This window comes from Poromitra crassiceps (genome assembly GCF_964638095.1).
Source record: "Poromitra crassiceps genome assembly, chromosome: 10".
Classification (NCBI taxonomy): Eukaryota; Metazoa; Chordata; class Actinopteri; order Beryciformes; family Melamphaidae; genus Poromitra; species Poromitra crassiceps.
In genome coordinates this window covers 16,918,501-16,938,500 of record NC_139631.1, presented here as the reverse complement: position 1 = coordinate 16,938,500, position 20,000 = coordinate 16,918,501, and the positions used below count along the sequence as shown (strand labels likewise).

General features: G+C 46.0%; 1 protein-coding gene across 2 annotated transcripts in view; it reads right to left on the bottom strand.

Annotated features, from left to right (window-relative positions):
• The window catches only part of sema6a (sema domain, transmembrane domain (TM), and cytoplasmic domain, (semaphorin) 6A), a 151,255-nt gene that overhangs the window by 84,416 nt on the left and 46,839 nt on the right, over nt 1–20,000 (bottom strand). The window lies entirely within an intron of this gene.

Sequence of the window (20,000 nt, the reverse complement as noted above, 5' to 3'; positions counted from 1 at the left end):
AGTCCTTCAAGCACATTGGGTGTTTTCCTTTCCCTCCCCTCGGTTCACCTCCCTTGGATGTCGCTTTCAGATGAATCTCTGCGTGGAGGTAATCCATCATGGTTTTGATTATTAAAAGACAATGACACGGACATGAATGAGGCACCCCGTCGCTGTAGGCCCTTTAGTGGAACAGGGGCCTAAATGCAAGAACGTCTCCCTTTAAAGAGGTGACGGATTGATTCTGGAAACGGGCCAAAGACTCAGAAAGAAGACAGAGAGAGAGAGAAGAGAGAGAGAGAGAGAGAGAGAGAGAGAGAGAGAGAGAGAGAGAGAGAGAGAGAGAACAACAGAGAACAGAGGCGTACCGGCGCCAAACTAGGAGTAACAGAAACATAACAAAGACAGTCACCGAGTGGAGATAAGCTGCTATCTTTATAACTCTGCCCATGTGATCTGAAGGCCATTAGGCCTGGACATGCTCCTGTGCTTCTTAACCACGAAAAACAATTATCTGTTCTGTTGCAAAGCCATGGATATCCTTTTCAGAGTGAATTGAGGAGACTCTTCAAAGCTGTGTCTCATTGGTCTACATATTCTTTTTAAAGGTGTGATGAATTTAGAGAGAGTGGAGAGGAGGAGAGGAGAGGAGGAGGGGAGAGGAGGAGAAGAGAGGAGAGGAGAGGAGAGGAGAGGAGAGAGGAGGGGAGGAGAGGATGGGAGGAGAGGAGGGGAGAGAAGAGAAGAGGAGAGGAGAGGAGGAGAGGGGAGGAGAGGAGAGGAGAGGAGAGGGGAGGAGAGGGGAGGAGAGGAGAGGGGAGGGGAGGAGAGGATGAGAGGAGAGGGGAGGAGAGGAGAGGAGTGGAGAGTGGAGGGGAGGAGACGAGAGCAGAGGAGGAGAGGAGAGGAGAGGAGAGGAGAGGAGAGGAGAGGAGAGGAGAGGAGAGGAGAGGAGAGGAGAGGAGAGGAGACAGGTGAGAGGAAAATAAAGCACAGCAAATGAAAGGCGAGCGGAGAGGGGAGGCGAACGGGCGTTCTCTGTATGAGCATGATCCAAAGTAAATAGACATTGCACCAACCCTGGCAGACAGTAGCAGAACACAGCAGCAGAGACAGCTGGGAGAAGATAACTATACCTAAACTGCATTGTTGTTGTTTTAGTACAGTAGGTCATGTTATCTTGCGGAAACTTAGATGGGTTGGGTTCTTCTTAAAACTATTCTGGAAAACTTCAGCAGCTGAAGGTTTAGGACTTGAAGATTTACAAAAGGTCAGAAACAAAAAAACTGTGTACTGTGCCAGTCTTGTCTGGCTGTAAACCTTCTTGAACATCGCCCAACACTTCTTTTTCCTGCTTGTCGATCTAGGTCTCTCGCCCTCACAGTGTCTCTCTCTTTGTCTCTCATGCCCACAAGACCCCCCCTCCCCGTGTCCTTACTACCTCTCAACGACTTCATAAAAACATTTATTATAGTACCCCCTATCCTCCCCAACCCCCGTCACCTCTGCTCCCTCCTGCTCCCATCCCTAAGCCTCTCTTTGCTCCTCGTCATCTCCCCAAGAAGAGCAGCGCTGAGGGAAAAGGAGAATGTGATGCAGAAGCTGCTTCTTTGCTTTGTCTGGAAAAACCATTTATGAAGCTCAAAACCAAGCCCCCACTCTGACTGTGACACACATTCAAACACACACACACACACACACACGCACACGCACACACACACACACACACACACGCACAAACAAAGAGCTCGTACACACATCACACACTGCACACTCACACAACTGGGTGCTTAAGAGATTGACCCCAAAAGAAGAATGAGGTTACACATTTAAATATCAGAACCTTTTCCACGCCTGTCAATCATAGCTGGAGACTATGCAAGCGGGGGCAACCTAATCAATGTGCAAGCAGCTGATACCGAGCCGAAGCAGATATAACATGGCCGCAGATAAGGAAAGGCTTGGTATATATCACATGGCCTTCTCTCTGTCTCTGTCTCTTTTGATCCTATTATCTATTTGGTGTGTTGCTTGCGACTCCGCCTGCCTCACTGTCTGAAATGGCCCTGGTTATCCCTTTACCAGTCATATGCCTTGTAACACAGAGGCAGAGCCGGCCTGGTGTTTCTGATCCACACAGCCAGTGAAAACAGAGAGGCAGATAAACTGTGTTTGTCAGGTTGAATAAAGCTCACCTAGCGCCCCCTCTGTCTAACGTGGAGTTTGACCGTGCAGGCGCAACCGCCCGAATTGGTCAAAAGAGCATGAGGTGGAAAAATACAGAGACTCAATGAGGCTGAGTGTCTCTGCCCAGACAGAGAGGGACAGGAGGTGGAATGGCAGAATGTCACTGAACTAAATGCCACATTAAACTCTGCAGAGAGAGAGAGAGAGAGAGAGAGAGAGAGAGACGGCAGGATGAGTGAAGCACCGAGCCCTGTGGAGAAGCAGGAGGGGTGTTGAGACTGTCACATGGCATATAATGCATCATTTTACTTGGAGACGCACTTTAGCGAGGCCGACTGCGCGGGGTGCCTTCAGGCTATGCTATGCGGGCATGCCATGCTGCGCTAAGTCATGACACAGACCTGAGTGTTTGAGACTGGAAGGTTGGTGAGTCAAGTAACGCTTGAAATCAGGCTGCTCAGGGTTGGCAAATGTGTGACAATGTGTCGAGAAAAGTGTCTCCGATACGATGCAGGGGGGTGAACTAAATGGATGCAGAGGCTCCACAGCAGATATTTCCAGATTTGAAAGCAAAGAGTTCAGCACTGCCTCCTCCAAGCTTTCATCCTCAGTAAACATCAACTAAGCCATCAGAGAGGGGAGACGCATCACGGAGAAATCTATTTCTGTGGGTCCCTGGTTAAGTGTTTCCAAATCCAAAATGCATGAGCCTTAAAATGAGTTTTTATGCAATTTCTGCGAGGGGGGGAAAGAAACTGGTTCAGAAGGGAAACAGACAACTTGATAGACTTCGAGTAAATTCATGCATGCAAGTTTGAGTCACCTGCCGAGATTAGTTTGTGTAGAGGAGTCTGAGAGAAGCAGTGAGGGACGTGCATTCAACTTCTCGGCGGTACTTTACTTTACTTTACCCGCAGTCAGACAAACACGGATGAGAGAAATCAATACAACAATAGCTGTAATTCTGCCCACCAGCTGGGTATACCATTTTCTTAACGGGCCTAGGCTGCAAAATGAAAAAAGTCTCAAAGTCGATACGAAGCCGCAACGCACTAAGTGGTTTTACAGCAGGTATAAAATGTTTCCACCAAAGGAGATTTGGTGGAAATAAATGGAATTTTTATCATTATTCTTGTGAACCTTGATTGAATAGACATAAAGTTAGATTGTATTATGCATGAAGTCATGAAAATCATGCACGAGTGTTTTCACAACCTGACGTGAACTCTGTTATATCTGGAAACTCAGGAAGGAGACTGGTGATAAAATAGCAGCGGTGTGTAAGTATAGTATCTCGTCCTTCACCTTGTGCTGCGGTGCAGAACAGAGGCATATACATGTAGCTGTCCAAACATCCGGAAAAACCCTGCTTAAGTCTGCATTTAGAACTTCTTCTTCTTTTGCATAACCCCACCCCTCAGCTCTCAGCCCTTGTTTCCTTGCGACTAAACTAGCAGACACAGGATATAAGCAGGTAGCCTGCAGGGACCGAGTAAAGGTCCTTACACATCGGGAGCGTTTTTTTCGTGCGATTAATTTGCATGTCAATAATATTTTCCGAACCTATATCAGTCAATGCAACCGTGCATACCAACGGCGAAGTTTCGCTGAGCGTTATTGCGGTGTTTATTTTTTCCAACCACGGTCGATTTTTCAGAAATTCGCTTCCGACGTGTACACATCTGTGGCTGTGATTGACAGGTGGGTCAAAACTCGCATCGCAATTTCGTGCCGTATATTCGCATCGCTCTTGATGTGTAAGGACCTTAAGAGGTGCAATGGTTTGCCATTGTATCCATCTGGTGCAGTTCTCACAGCTCACAGCCTCCTGCTTCTCCATAATAGGTGTGATTCAGAGTTGTACTGTACAAGGTGCGATATCCTTATCTGTCTGCTTCATTTTGTTCCCTCCTCTCTCTCTGTCTCTGTCTCTTTCTCTATTCATTTCCCTCTCTCACTCTCTCTCTGTCACTTTTTAACATTGAACCATGTTGAACTGTATCACATTTTAACAATCTACCAATTTCCATCTTCAGCTCTGCACCCTGAGCACTCCAACACAGCATACAGCAGGTCTTTTTAAAGAACCACAGGGCCAATCTCCTAAATGCAAATCACCAATGTGTCCTGGGAAACATCAGCTGACACGTACCATAAATTGTTATGTCATTCATGTGGCCAAATATAGAAGTCATAAAAGCCATCAAACAAAAACCTTGTTACCTTGATCGATATACAACAGATACGCTGAACAATGATTTACAGTCCCTCCATCTCAGTCATAACATCATAAATTTGCACGATTACAGAAAAACAGAGAAGGCACTATGGCTTCTTCTTCCTCTATTTTTGGTGTCGCAGACGATCGTTTGGGCTTCGTTAGCGGTATATTTCTCGTTTGAGCTCTAAGTTCACTTGATGCAGGTTCCATTATGCTAAGTGAGCGAGTCTGTGCGCTGCTGGCTGATAACTGGCTAGCTGGCCCTCCGCTCCGCGGCAACGCCGCGCCTATCAGATCTGACTAAGCACGATGCTAATCTCTATCAAGGTAATGGGCTGGCCACGGGTCAGGAGAGAGGGGAACACACCGCTACTGTCTCTCTCTCTCTCTCTCTCTCTCTCTCTTACACACAGTTGCTCAGTCTCATTGGCTCTCTCTTACACGACACACACACACACGCACGCACAGTCGCACACACACACACTCACGTGCACACACACACACACACACACACACACACACACACACACACATTAGTACAAAACCAAGTTTTTTCACTCTCTGACCATTGTGTCTTGTTATTTTTCTCTCTTTCTCTTCACCGCACCCCCCCCCCCCCCCCACCTAACCCTACCCCACCCCAACCCCCACCCATCCCCAACCCCCTTCACCTAATCAACACCAACATCCTCCGAATGGCAGAAAAACTCCACCTTCTATTTCTCTCCATTTGCCCCTCGCATGACAGGAAAAGAGATACGTATAATGGAAACTAAATACAATTATGTCCCGTGTTAGCCCGTGATATTGTGATACGGATAACAGAGTGTCTTGTTTTCTGTTCAGTGCATCATATCCAATAGCATTATGAATCATCTAAGATAAAGCAGGACATCCAATCCTGCAGCAGCACAAAGCCACATGCACTGACAACACATTACGCCACAATAACGCTTGTATTGCCAACGTACAGAATGAACCTGTGTGAATGTGGTTATCTTCACACAGCATATTGTGGGTGTGTGAATGATGCAGCTAGCATCCATCTGTAATGAAGGACGTGGCAACGCTCAGGCACACAGATCACGGAGAAGTCTGTCTAGCCAGTGTGCCAAAATGAAATATGTGTTGTTGCATTATGAAAAGAAGTCTATTCTATAATGCCATACAACCTATTGCAAATGGGATGAATCAGTCTACGGCAGAATGGTAATTGTCATTATCGTTAGCACAATACAAGAAGTGCTAAACAACTCTGTAACGCTACCATGAGAATATGGTACGGTTAAGCTATTCGTGGGCTAGCGTTGGATGTGTGTGGGTCCAACTGCAAATAAATGGCATGCGCTATGGGAGAAAAGATGGCGAGAGAAATGAGAGGAATAAAGAGACAGAACAAAGTCTAGGGAGAAAATTACAGATAAAAGAGAAGATACAGTGAAGTAGTCATGGAAAGCTACTTAATAATACGATGTGATCCTTTGGAAAAGCAATGTCTCTGTCTCTAAACTAAACCTGATTAGGGCCAAGCCAATCAGCACATAGAGAATATTTAGCTGACTAACAGTACATAACATGACTGTGCTAGTTCTGAGACACTTCTCATGTCAACAGCAACACTGCATCCACCCAGCTATAGCTATAGACAACCTGTGCACATCTAACATTTTTATTATAGGAAGATATCCAAAGTCTGCTTTCATGGCCTGAGCCCAAGTAAACTTTCTCCCCCTATGGGCTACCTAGAGTGAACATTTTTATGCATACAAATATTATTGTATTATTGTTACTATTGTTTTCTAATCTAAAGCTGTCAAACTATGTTGTGACTCGTGTTACAGTTGAGTCGCGTGGCAACAACAGTCATAAAACTGTCGCTAGGTGAGCTTATTGTAAAGTATAAACGCTACTGCTGGAGCTAATGTAGACTAATTATCCATGAACAATGTGAGCCTCCAGGCAAAGTCCCTTCAGCTTAGTAGGCATGGATTATTGGTTAACCTTGGTTAATGTTTCGCCACACTGCCTTTGGGCAGTCCGCTTTCTCTGTGAAAGCCACTGCTCAGTGGAATGCCCTATGACATCAGAGTTGTAGTTCTAAGCTTTAAAGTCAAATTGAAAAATCTGCTCAACTTTGCAATCATATTTCATGTTTTGCTTGACTTTATTATTTTCATTTTGCTTTGTACTCAAATATCTTTGTTTTAAGTTGTTTATGGTGCTGACAAGGTGTGCTAAGTTAAGTTAAGATAAGATAAGTTAAGTTAAGTTAAGTTATCCTTTATTGTCCCCATGGGGAAAGTCATCCTCTGCTTTTGACCAATCTTGAACCTTCCTTAGAACTAGGAGCAGTGGTCAGCCGCAGTGCAGCGCCCGGGGACCAACTCCAGTTGGCTTGCCAGTGCATTCGTCAGTGTCTTGAATGGAGTTACAGTGACATACATGTCTCTGATGGTGGTAGAAAACCAGAGCACCCAGAGGAAACCCACACAAACACGGAAGAACATGCAAGCTCCAGACAGAAAGGACCAGGGGACGGATCAGGGGTTCGAACCCGGGACCTTCCTGCTGTGAGGCACTGAGCCACTTGGCTGTCCCGTGTGTGCGTGTGATATACTACTGTATGTGATTTGTATTATGTGCGTTGTTCAGTTGTTCAGTTTGTTGTTCTGTTTTAATTGTGACCTGCCAGGGGACTGCAGAAGATTAGCCTTAGGCTAACTCCGGTGCATCAAATGGTAACATCTATATTTAATATTGTACTTACAAATAAAATAAATAAATAAAGGTAATCCTTGTTTATGGCTGCTGTGTGTGGTACTTTGGGTCCCGTATGAGCTCATTTAACAATAATATTGCACCAACAAGTTATAAATAGAAAGTGCTGTTTTGTGTCAAACGAGCAGCCTACAAAAACAAAGCATTAGCATGCAGCATAACAAACAGATCAGCCTTATGTAATGAGCTGTTTGAAACTGATGCCACAAGAGAGAGGTGCATTGTTTATAATGAGGCCACAAAATCAATACCGAGAAGAACTGCAGTTCCACAAGTTCATTTATGCAGCAGTATAACAGCCCCGGGATAAAAGTGCATCAACTTTTGAAATGTTTTGCAATTATGCAATCAGCATGGGGAGGGGAGCCGGGGAGGATTGTCCTATTGTTTGTCCAGTTCCAGCTTATTGTAACTGAGGCAAGGGTACTGCAACTGCCCATAGCAGTGCGTGCTTGGTTGGTTGGTTAGCATGAGCGTGAACTACACAGCGTGTGACAACTAAGAGTACATGCTGTGTTGTCTAAAGGGAGGTCACTTGAAACTACTGCGCGCGCGCGCACACACACACACACACACACACACACACACACACACACACACACACACACACACACACACACACACACACACACACACACACACACACACACACACACACACACACACACACACACACACACACACACACACACACACACACACACACACACACACACACACACACACACACACACACACACACACACTGCAGCCATGGGGTTACTGCCCAAGCCCATGAGGAGAAGTTTGATGATGAGACAAACAACACCCACAGCAGAAAGAGAACAAGAGATATATAATTATATTGGAGGGAAAGAGAGAGGGAGAGCGACAGACAGACAACACAGACACAGACAGACAGACAGACAGATAGACAGACAGACAGACAGACAGACAAGAGAGACAGACTAATTATATTGGAGGGAAAGAGAGAGGGAGAGCGACAGACAGACAACACAGACAGACAGACAGACAGACAGACAGACAGACAGACAGACAGACAGACAGACAGACAGACAGATAGACAGACAGACAGACAAGAGAGACAGACAGATCAGCGGTCACACTGTCTGTGCCAGTGGTATGAAGCTAACCTTGAGTCTGGTTCATAACTCTCCTCTGCTCATAGTAATTATGCTCTAATTACAGTGTACTGTTGCAATGAACACTGGTTATAAATGTCAGACTTTAAAATAAGGGACTAATTGGCAGCAAATTGTATGACATGATACCTGAATCAACAAGAGTTCCCTAATTGCTATTTGTTAGAATATGAAAGAAGTTAATTCACATTTTTGTAGAATGTATTTCAATTGTCACACAGGGATCTCCCATACAGTATATATTATAAGGGTAGTAGGAGATCCTTCTCCCCCTCGCTCTCCCTTACTGTACAGTACAGTAGGTCCGCCCCTCCACTGGAACATATATTGCAGTCTCCGACTCCCGTCACAAATTTCACCTAAGCACCGGTGACGGTTCTCCGATAAGTAATTTTCCATGCTGTGTCACAGAGTCTCTGTGATCGCTAACTTCTTATATCAGCTGTGTCATGCAATTTTTCTAATGGAAACGTTGCATTAATTCAGTGGCCGGGGCTATACATCATAGCTGTAAATTCCCCCTGTGGGGCCTCTGAGCTGAGCTGAGCTGAGCTGAGCTACTGTAAGCTGGGCTTGGCCAGGTCAGACCAGGTCTGTTAGCTCTTTAGCTTACAAGGAACCAACAACACAAGAGTTATGGGCTGGGGCTGGACTTGACTGCTTAAGCATTAGTTGCTTTCTTCACATTTAGAAAAGGATTTTTTTTAACTCAATGCAAAGGATAGAACATTTAATAAATGAATAAATGCATAAATACATAAGTGCAACAGCGATAGGTATGAGGATGGCGGAAGAAAAGGATACACTTTAATAATCCATTGCAAATGCAGCTAAACTAGGGAAATGGTAAATATACAAACATAATTTCCTAAATACAAATCTAACTTAACCTTAATAATCCATTCACAATGCAGCTGAACTAAGGAAATGGCAAATATACAAACAGCATCATTTCCTGAATACAAATGAGAAGAAATGTGAAAGAAAAAGCTTTTGCCAGTTTACACGCACACCGCATAATTGCTGAAAACTTGCAGTCTGGAAGGTGGGAGATACAATTATTCAATTTTTCTCTTTTTCACGCTATAAATCAGTAAGTGTTGTTCCTCTGAAGTGGAAAAATAAAACTTTAACAGCCTTACATTTCACCGTTCACCCTCCTAAAAATCTGTATTTATTGTATTTTATTGGAAAAGTTGATTTTATTTCAGCCACTCTCCCATAGACCAAAACCTCATAAAAACACACAACGACTTCTGCTAAAAAACTCATAACCAATTCCTCGGCTTTCATGTTAACCTTGTAACCTCCTCCATTACCCGACATCTGAAGAGCCACGTTTATGACTTCCTGACAGCATAAGGACATAGAGGGCGGGGAATGAAAGCAAAGTGTGTACTGTATGTCTTGCAGGTGGTGTGTGTCAGTCGGTCGGTCGGTCAGGATGGTGTGTGTGTGTGTGTGTGTGTGTGTCACTGTGTGTGTGTGTGTGTGTGTGTGTGTGTGTGTGTGTGTGTGTGTGTGTGTGTGTGTGTGTGTGTGTGTGTGTGTGTGTGTGTGTGTGTGTGTGTGTGTGTGTGTGTGTGTGTGTGTGTGTGGGTGGGTCCTGGGTTTGGTGGGTGTGTGCCTACCTGCAGCTCCTGGGCTTTACCTTAGAGGAGCCTGCATGGAGCCTGTCAGGCTCACTCGCTGTGATGTTTGGCTGACACAGGATTACTGCTCCCTTTCAACCCCAAAAATAAAGAAATAAGAATCCACCGGTTTGTCTGTCTGCCTCTTTGTCTTTCCCTGTGTCTGTCTGCTGCACCGTCTGCCTGACTGACTGACTGACTGCCAGACAACAAGGTATAAAACGGTTTCAACTGGCTTCCGTTAATTATATGCTCTCATAGTGCACGGAGAGAGCTGAGGTGGGAGTTTAAGGACAAGTTGTGAAATGTTTGCTAGGGTTTAACAGAGCGAGAGAGAGAGACAGTGAGAGAGAGAAAGAGAGAGAGAGAGGGAGAGAGAGACAGAGGGAGAGAGAGAGACAGTGAGAGAGAGAGGGGGAGAGAGAGACAGTGAGAGAGAGAAAGAGAGAGAGAGAGAGAGAGAGAGAGACAGTGAGAGAGAGAAAGAGAGAGAGAGAGAGGGGGAGAGAGAGACAGAGGGAGAGAGAGAGACAGTGAGAGAGAGAGAGGGGGAGAGAGAGAGAGGGAGTGAGAAGGGGAGAGAGAGAGGGAGAGAGAGAGAGTCAAAAGGTCTCCTTTTTTGGTTAAGCAGACACATCTATCACAGCTGTTTACTGAGCGGATGAAGAGTTATCATTGTCAGTGCACTTTTCGGGGAGAGTTTGATCGATGGCCTTGCGATGGGGCCACTTTTTAGTCTCAAACACTTCAACATTTGAGAAAGACAAAAGAACGTCTGTTTATACATCAAGCCTAAGTGATTGAGAAGAAGAAGACAGTGACTGATGACAGAAGCAAGATCTCTGTCTGTGCACCTTTATTTCACATTATGTTCATTTCCAGAGGACATGGCTGATTGAGTTTGCTGGAGCGAGGGAGGGAGAGCCGGCGGCCTCCACTATTTATGACTTTTCCAGATAGTGCCGTGACGTGAGATGAGACAAGAAGGAGAAGGCAGGGGAGCAGGGATGGCCATTTTATATCTAATCCAAAACATGTGGCTATTATGTTTGGACTACTGCAAAACTCCTGCCATTAAAGCAGAGGTTTGAGCAAATGGAGGACATACAGAGAAGATATTTTAGTACCAAAACATTCGATTTAAATCCATGGTTGCAGGCAGGATTTTTTTTAATCAAGTTTTTATTTTTCCTTTAGTTTTTTTCTCCCATTTTCTACCCAATTGTACTTTGCCAATTCCTTGTCCCGGCCGTTGCTCCACCCCCTCTGCCGATGTGGGGAGAGCCATAAAGTAGCACATGCTTCCCATTCACCAGCCGCTTCTTTTCACCTGACAGCAAGGAGTCTCATCAGCAGGATGTAGCGCATGGGAGGATCACGCTATTCCCCCCAGTTCCCCTCCCACCGAACAAGCACCCCGACCGACCAGAGGAGGCTGCACTAGCCAATTGTGTCTGACCAAGCTAAGGCTTCCTCAACCTGGGTCTCTGTGTAGGCGAGTGCTTTTACCTACACTACCAGTCCCCACCCACAGGCCCCCAACACCCCCCCCCCCCTTCCAATGAGTTAATCTCACCTCCATGAGACAATGCGGTCCAGACATACGCACATCTGATATCTATTTGTTCACATGGGTCAGGACAAGAGTTGCCCAAGGAACAAACAGCAATCATGCAACAATCAATCATCTCCCACTGCTATATACTGTTATTTATGGATGTCATGAAGAAACAGCCAGCAGATATGACTTCCATTTTCCCTGGTAAATTGTTTTTCAAATTGGAGGTGCATGTCTATCCATACTTCTGGGCAAGCAAGCGTGTGTGTGCATGCATTTGTGTGTGTGTGTGTGTGTGTGTGTGTGTGTGTGTGTGTGTCGGGCTGTGTCTGTGTGTACTAACTAACCATCTCATTCCCCCATAGGAGGACTTAGTCTGGCTGCGACTGCATCCTCTGGCACACTCGCATTAACATTTCATCCTGATTGTCTCTGTCAAAGCAATTCATCATCATCGACTGAACGACTCCACATGTCTCTCTCTCTCTCAGTTTCTAGTTTCTCTCTGCGTTCCTATCTCTGCCTTTCCCTGCCTCTGTCTCTGTCTCTCTCTGCCTCTGTCTCTGTCTCTCTCTCTCTCACAGTTTCTCCATCATACTCATGTCCATCTGGCTGTTGAGATAAAGGCACAGTCTCTGGCTCTCCTTCCTTACGCAGACAAAATATCTACAAAGATGAGCATATAATAATCACAGTGATGTGTGTAGTCCGAGCGACCCTCCAGCACAACATAATCCATCTACCGCTCTCTTTTTCATTCGCTCTACCGTTCTTTCTTCTTTTTTGTTTTCTTTTTTTTCCAAACGTCGTCTGAGTTCAGATTGACATGCAGATTAAATCCAGGGGAAAATGTGATTAATGAGTTGTGTCTGAATAATGTAAATCAACCTAATGGAATTGAAGACACAGAATGAGGGAGCAAAGGAGAGAGGGAGGGTAGGAGGAACGGAGGAGAGGAGAGAGAGGGAGAGAGAGGGAGAGAGAGAGGGAGCAGCTGACTATCTGTGTGTGAGGGTTGCTCAGGGTTCAAATATCCACTCAGCTAAAAGGCAACAGGAACCAGGCCTCAGCTGCTGTCACCGCGCGGCCCTGCAGAGAGAGAGAGAGAGAGAGAGAGAGAGAGAGAGAGAGAGAGAGCGAGAGAGAGGAGATGTCCTCCTTTCTTCTTTTTCGTTTCTTGTTTCCCTCATTCTGTCGTCTTTTGATGAGTCTCTGGGGTAATGTGCCCCTCCCTTCCATCCCCCCATCCATCCCATCCTCCTTTCATCCATCTAGATATCACTCCATCCAAACCATTACCACCGGCACCACCGCCATCTCTAATCCAAGGACAGCGCCTGTAGCATCTCACACACACACACACACACACACACACACACACACACACGCATGTCCTGACAGATGTGCACACGCATATACCCCCCCCCCCCCACACACATACGCGCATGTCCTGACAGATGTGCACACGCTTATACACCCCCCCCCCCACCACACACACACACACACACACACACACACACACACACACACACACACACACACACACACACACACACACACATACATGTCCTGACAGATGTGCACACACTTATACACACCCCCACCAACAGCAAGAGCCTGCAAGACAGCAATTTACAGTCCGCTAAATGTAGCAATGAAAATGTGCGCTTTACGGATGGAGTTAGGCCCCTCAAGACATAAGAGGATCAACTCCCTCATCCGGTAACTTAAACCATTTAACTGTTTGTGCACTTAATTCCACAGAGACGCAATTTTGAAACGGAAGACAATGAGGAGAAGCTATCGTGTCAGACAATGCTAAGGCTTAATATCCTGATCAAGCTGGCTTAGCTAATATTCCTGCAGATCATACGAGGCTGCTTATGGAGACTTAAACAACTTGGCAATCATAAAGTTTTCTTTTTGCATAGTTTCTCACTGTGTCAAGGTTTTTCCAAGGTTTTTCCAACGATACTCAGTTTGATTTCGGAACCGAAACTGAGTGCAGCAGCCTGCAAAATGCAACTTTCAAACAGAACCTGCTTTCAAACAGTCTTCATGTGATTGACTTGTAAGCTAAAGTACAGCCGTTGGGATCTTCCACAGTTTCTAATCTCATTGTCATAGGAGGCTGAGGATTACTATCTCTATAAAACGTCGAGCTGCTAACTTTACACTGAATCTGCAACACAGGGATACAATACACTCAGCAAGCACTTTATTAGGAGCACCTTACTACTACTGTCTGGGTAGGTATCGGTTTTCAGCTCAGTGTCAACCATCTGCTTCCACCAGGTTTAATGTGTTGTGTATTCGAGAGATGCTCCTCTGCTCACAGCAGTTGTAAAGAGGTTACATGTAGTTACTGTCAGCTGTCTGTCAGCACCAACCAGTCTGGCCGTTCTCCTCTGACCTCTCGTCAATAAGGCCTTTCCGTCTGCAGAACTGCCAATACCAGATGCTTTTTTTTTCTTTTTGCACCATTCTGTAATCTTACTGATATAATTGGGTGGCGATCCTAGTGGTGCACAATTGCTCAACTGCGCACACGCGAAGCGGGCGAGGTCGTGCAGCGGCTAAGCTGTGTCTGCGAGCGCGCGGAGCGGGCGAGACCTCCAGGGCAAACCAACGAGGCACAGTAGAGATGAGCGCTGCCAGCTCAGTGAGGGACGCTAGAAAGGCTCGCGCCCAATTTAGAGGCTGATGCTCTGTGTGTGTGTGTGTGTGTGTGTGTGTGTGTGTGTATGTGTGTGTGTATGTGTGTGCGTGTGTATGTGTGTGTGTGTGTGTGTGTGTGTGTGTGTGTGTGAAAATCCCAGGAGATCAACTGCTTCAAAACTACTCAAAGCAGCCCGTCTGGCACCAACACACACACACACACACACACACACACACACACACACACACACACACACACACAGAGCCCGTCTGGCACCGACAACCACGCCACAGTCAAAATCCCCTATTTCCCCCTCATTCTGATGCTTGATGTGACTGTTAGCCGCTGACCTGTATCTGCATGATCTCATGTATTATTGCACTGCTGCCACATGATTGGCTGAATGGATAATTGCATGAATAAGCAGGTGTCCAGGTGTTCCTAATAAAGTGCTTGGTGAGTGTACAGTAGCATAGAGGGATAATTAGCAAGACAGAAACATAGCTTCTTTTGTTCTTCTTCTTGTTTTGACCTAATCTTACACAACACAGTCCAGTGCCTCTCCAAAGGGCTTCCCCAGCTTTTCAGCTGTTTGAGGTTTTCGTTTCTCTGGGGGACGGATATAAAGCTGCTGCTGTGAACTCCTCAATGGCAACTGTAATGATGTAATACTCTCTATGGTAATACTTCATTGACCCTGAAGAGAAAATCTCATTTCACTTGTCCCCCCTCCAGGAAACTGAGCGGTTGTGGACGCGGGGTCAGCAGCACCGCTGGAGCTGGCAGGAAACCGGTGCTCAAGGACACTCCCAACAGGACAGATGCTTGCCGACACAGCGACTAAACTCTCCCAGTGAACGCCGGTCTCTCTAACCGCTATAGACCAACCATGACTATAGGCCAACCAAGTCATATGTAAGGGCAGTTGATCCTGTGCCATCCACTGTGCCATCAGTGGTGCTCCCCCCCTTTACCAAAATAACAATCAAATATTATTATTATTATTTCAGTTTGATCATGACTTTTCCAGACCCCATTTTCCTATCAACCCCAAGGCTGGGAACGCCTCGTGGAAAAGATGCTGTGTCATATTGCCCTTAATAACACCACCACCACCACCAGCAGAAATCTACAGTAAAAACGGCATGGCCTCTACTGTACACACGTGCACCCTTCCAAGCGATCAAGGCAGCAGCCATAATGAGAGAATTCATCAAGACGTACCAAAGACATTCATGCACTCCACGCCTGAGCGTCCTCCCTCTTTGTCTGTTTCTCCACTGGAGTTGTTAATTGCTAATCACTTCAGTTCGGCAGTTTTTGAACGAGCCCATTCATCGCAGCATTCCAGAAGATCTCATGTTTTATACTCATTGTTTCTTCTACAAAGATAAGCCATCTGTGAAATGATGCCTCAGAGATTAATTCTCTCTAGTGGCGTATCAATGTGATGAAGTCAGAATCACGTACTGACAGCAGGTGCGCAGACAGTTACAAGGGATGGAGCGGACTGTTCTGGTTCTGGAGTGAATTGGTGTTGAAGTATTTGTGGCAGGCCTGAGGCGCAGCACGTGGACATATTTTTGTTGGTCGTTGAAGATTTTCTTTTGGCTGGTTAATCGGCAGGGGACTTGGTTTCACATCCGATCTGTTATCTACAGCAGAAGCCAGCGAAGAAGTTCCCTACCCGTACCCAGCATCTGTCAGGAATTAGATTGTTCCAAGCACTTCCTCTCTTGGGGACAGAGCAACAAGCATGTGACAGGCCTATTACATTGTGTATATCTTCACGCCATGTTGTATTTAAGACCTTTGTGTAGCTTCTCTCTAGGATGTGTTCTTAAAACGTCATGCAGAAGCACAGGAGAAATCTTTCTTCGCTTCTTAACAACACGTGGACTTGCACCTATCTACTGTACATCTAACAACATTTCTATCAGCTCAGTGGCCTTGTGGTTTGAGTGTCTGCCCTGAGACTGGGAGGTTGTGAGTTCGATCCCCGGCCGAGTCATACCAAAGACTATAAAAATGGGACCCATTTGCCTCCCTGCTTGGCACTCAGCATCAAATCGTTGGAATTGGGGGGTTAGATCACCATATGATTCCCGAGTGCGGCACTGCTGCCGCTCACCGCTCCCCCAGGGGATGGGTCAAATGCGGAGAACAAATTTTGCACAATCAGTGGGACTTTACCGTAACAATCTAACATCTCCTGAAAGGACCTTTCTGTGTGGAGTTGACATGTTCTCCCCGTGCTCCCCTGGGGTTTTCTCCCATTCAAAACATGAAAGAGGATTGCCGCCTGACTGACCAGGGACGATGACAGAAGATGGTCGCCAGACACTGTACGTACGCTGACAGCTGCCCACTGCTCCTGGCTGCCCCACGGATGGAGGAAGGGCACAGCATGTCTGGATCAAAACAAGCAGAGGCTGTATTTCAACCATCGGCATGAGTGTGTGTGTGTGTGTGTGTGTGTGTGTGTGTGTGTGTGTTGTAACGGGTGTCGTGTGACAAATAAAGACGGGTTTGTCCGTCCGGTTCTTCTTCTTCTTAAACAAAGAGTGGACGCTGACAACTGAAGTTGTATTGAAGCTGACCACCTGTATGACACACAATCACCCTTCTATAGATGTCCCGTCTACAAGGCCATTTTAACCACCGTGGTGGCTGATGATTGGTTGATGAGATTGGCCGATGGACAACAACAACAGGCAGTAATCCCCTCATGCCAGAGCAGCACAGCTGACTGACCAAGGGAGGAGCCTTGGCCGAGGGGGTCAAATGTCAAAGGTGGCAGGTTTCAAACACAGAGGCTGCCGTGGAAGTGCAGGGAGCAGGATTATAAACTGTAAACGGCCTAAATTTAACCTGGAAATATACACATGATCATAGGACAATTTCATTCAATTTTAACAAACAAAAACATTTTTTTTTACAGTTTGAAGCTCAAGGTACACCTGAGCTCATTACAGGACCTCAGTGTACTGAGAAACCCCTGTTCAATATTCCATCCGTCAAATGAATGTCAAGCCTTCGATCTATATTTGTATGGTATGTGTATAGTGTGAGAGCGTGACTCGACGAGAGGGTTCACATATTCAAAGAACCACTAGCCTATATATAGACCCTCTGTAGCCTAAATGTAAAACCAGATTATCAAAATGCTTACTGTATATCATATTAATGCAAATGGACCAGATAATCCAGCACAATAACAGAGGCTGTAGGCAGAAATAATCTCTTACAAAAACATGGGAAATGTCAGGGGAATTCATTGCATTGACTCCGATGACAGAAAGTGGTAGTGGAAAGATCAAACCTACTGTACACAACGACACACAAGCAAAAACAGTAAATGGTTGCTATGGAAGTATGATACAAATCTGGGAACAATTTTCAGTTCTGCTTCCAACATAAAAAAGAGGAACAACAAAACAACAACAGAGTCATCATTTACAGAATGAATAGAAATTAACCAACCACATGCGACTACTTCTCATCTGGGTTACTGTAAAATGTTCCTCTCTGCCTGGAGTCTGAATCCAGTCTAAAGGAAATGACAGAGATCACTGGGCTATTCACCTTATGTTCAGACCTTACAGTGGGCCAAATTCTTCCGGGTCCTTTTAACACTTCCGGCGGTCACGGTGCAAAATAAGAGAGTTGTTTTTGGAGCGGACAGTGAAGGGGGTAAAATAAAGAACGTAGCCTACTACTTTGAGCCGGTACACAGCAAGCAAGCGAGTATCCACTGTTAGCCAGGTCAGATAACGTTATCGTCGACAATGACGAGCACTTTCTTGTAAAACATACCTGGACTCCAACAAAGAAAGCTTCAGATAGTTTTCTCTCCTCCGAGTTGCGCTCGAGCCACTAGCGTCAATAAGACCCGCAGACGTTAACGTAATTCCCTGGAATGCGAGACTTAACGAGCCAGTTACATGGCGTTGAATTCTTAGACATTGCCGTTTGCTTTTATTTGGTATGTTACATACAATTGGCTAAATTATTAGTTAATTCAGAGTTAGATGATATTGGAGCAGCGCAGCCATTTTTTATTTTATTTTATTTTTAGCCGGAAGTTTTTATACGGCCACACAACCGGGTCAAATGGGCGTGGCTACATAAGGTGAATAGGACTGGGGGGCCAAATCGATACAGCATAGTATCGAAAGCTAAGTATCGTGATATTTTATTATACAAAATGTCAAGTGCATGCAACATTTATGGCAGGCTTTTATGACAGTGTTGGTCAGTCTGTCTGCTTGACAATCCCATTTTGCTGCAATAAAAATGATTGAAGTGAGATGAACAGCCTGGAAACTTTATCTTATTAGATAAAACAGATGTTGACAAGGTTTTTTCCTTTGGGGACGTCATTTGCAGTTGAAAAAAGGTAATAAATCACAATATATCGCAATATCGTAATACTCAATATATCGCAATACTAGCATATCGCAACATATATGATATGATAATATCGTATCGTGGGGCATCTGGTGATTCCCACCCCTACTGGGCTACGCAAAGTTCTTTATTTCTAACATTGAATACAACACACTCATGTGTTTCCAATGAGTTTGGCTCCCCGATCACAACACTTCCTTTGCCTCTCTGAGGAACTGATATGAACCTGGGAATAACAATACAGTAGTACCATCAGAAATATAATGAGTTTGTTATCATCTAAACCTCTATTCACAGATAAGCATCTAACCGTTAGGCACACAGTTTTTCTCATCACTGCTGTATTTGCATCTAAAGCTGTGCCACAGGGTTGACGCCATGAGACAACAACAGACGCTAATCCAAGAAATGTGCCACAGAGGGTTTTTAGCTCAGGGGAGGGACTTAGAGGAGAGAGAGAGAGAGAGAGAGAGAGGGAGAGAGAGAGAGATAGGGACTTAAAGCAGTCAGAGGGGAGAGAGAGAGGGGGACTTAAAGCAGTCATTGTCCCTCCAGGAACAGCTTAACTCTTTTAAAAGCAAAGGTGACGTCTACCGCTGCAAACTCCCTTTCTCCATCTGATTGTCTGTTGCCTCTATCTGGCTCGCTGCCTCTCCTCTCCCTCTGTCTCTAAAGTGCACTCTTCTCTTCTCTGTGCAAATAACATCTCTTTGCTCCGTTTCTCCTCTTCTTCTCGCTCACTTCGCTCTCTCTCTCTCTCTCTCTCTCTCTCTCTCTCTCTCTCTCGTTCCCTCGCCCTCTCTCTTTTCATCGCATCAAGTAGGAGACTGACTGGCATACTGCTCATTGAGAAAGTGGCTCCGGCGACAATCACAATCGGAGCCGAGCCAAGGGCGTAATGAAACACTATGAGCAGAGGAAGGAGCGCCGATTAAAAGTTATTATGCTGCTCCGACGGCACCGATGAATGAATGGGAGCAGCAGGAACCGGGGGGAACTGGGGGGGGGGGGGGGGGTCTGTCAGTGGCAGGGAGGCGGTGAGGGGGGGGGGGGGGGGGGGGCACACAGGGGTGACGAGAGAGGGAGGGCATCCACATGGGATACATCCACTTGAGCGAGGGGAGGGGGGCTGACAGTACTTGAGTCAGAGGGGAGGAGAAACTGGGGCGTGAGGGAGCAGAGAGTGAAGCCTAGTAGTACCAGGGGGAAGGGATGGGGAGATGAGGAGAGGAGGCACCACTAATGTTTTACACTGGGGAGGGGTGAGGAGAGCTCTACGCTACGAGGGGGGGGGGGACAAGCGAGGAGGGGGGAGGGGGGCTACACATGGGATACACTTATGTTTACTTAAAGGAAAACAAAGACTGGGATGGCAAAGCATGGCATGGAAATGCTAATAACCCCCCCCCCCCCCATCCACCCATCCTGCCACCAA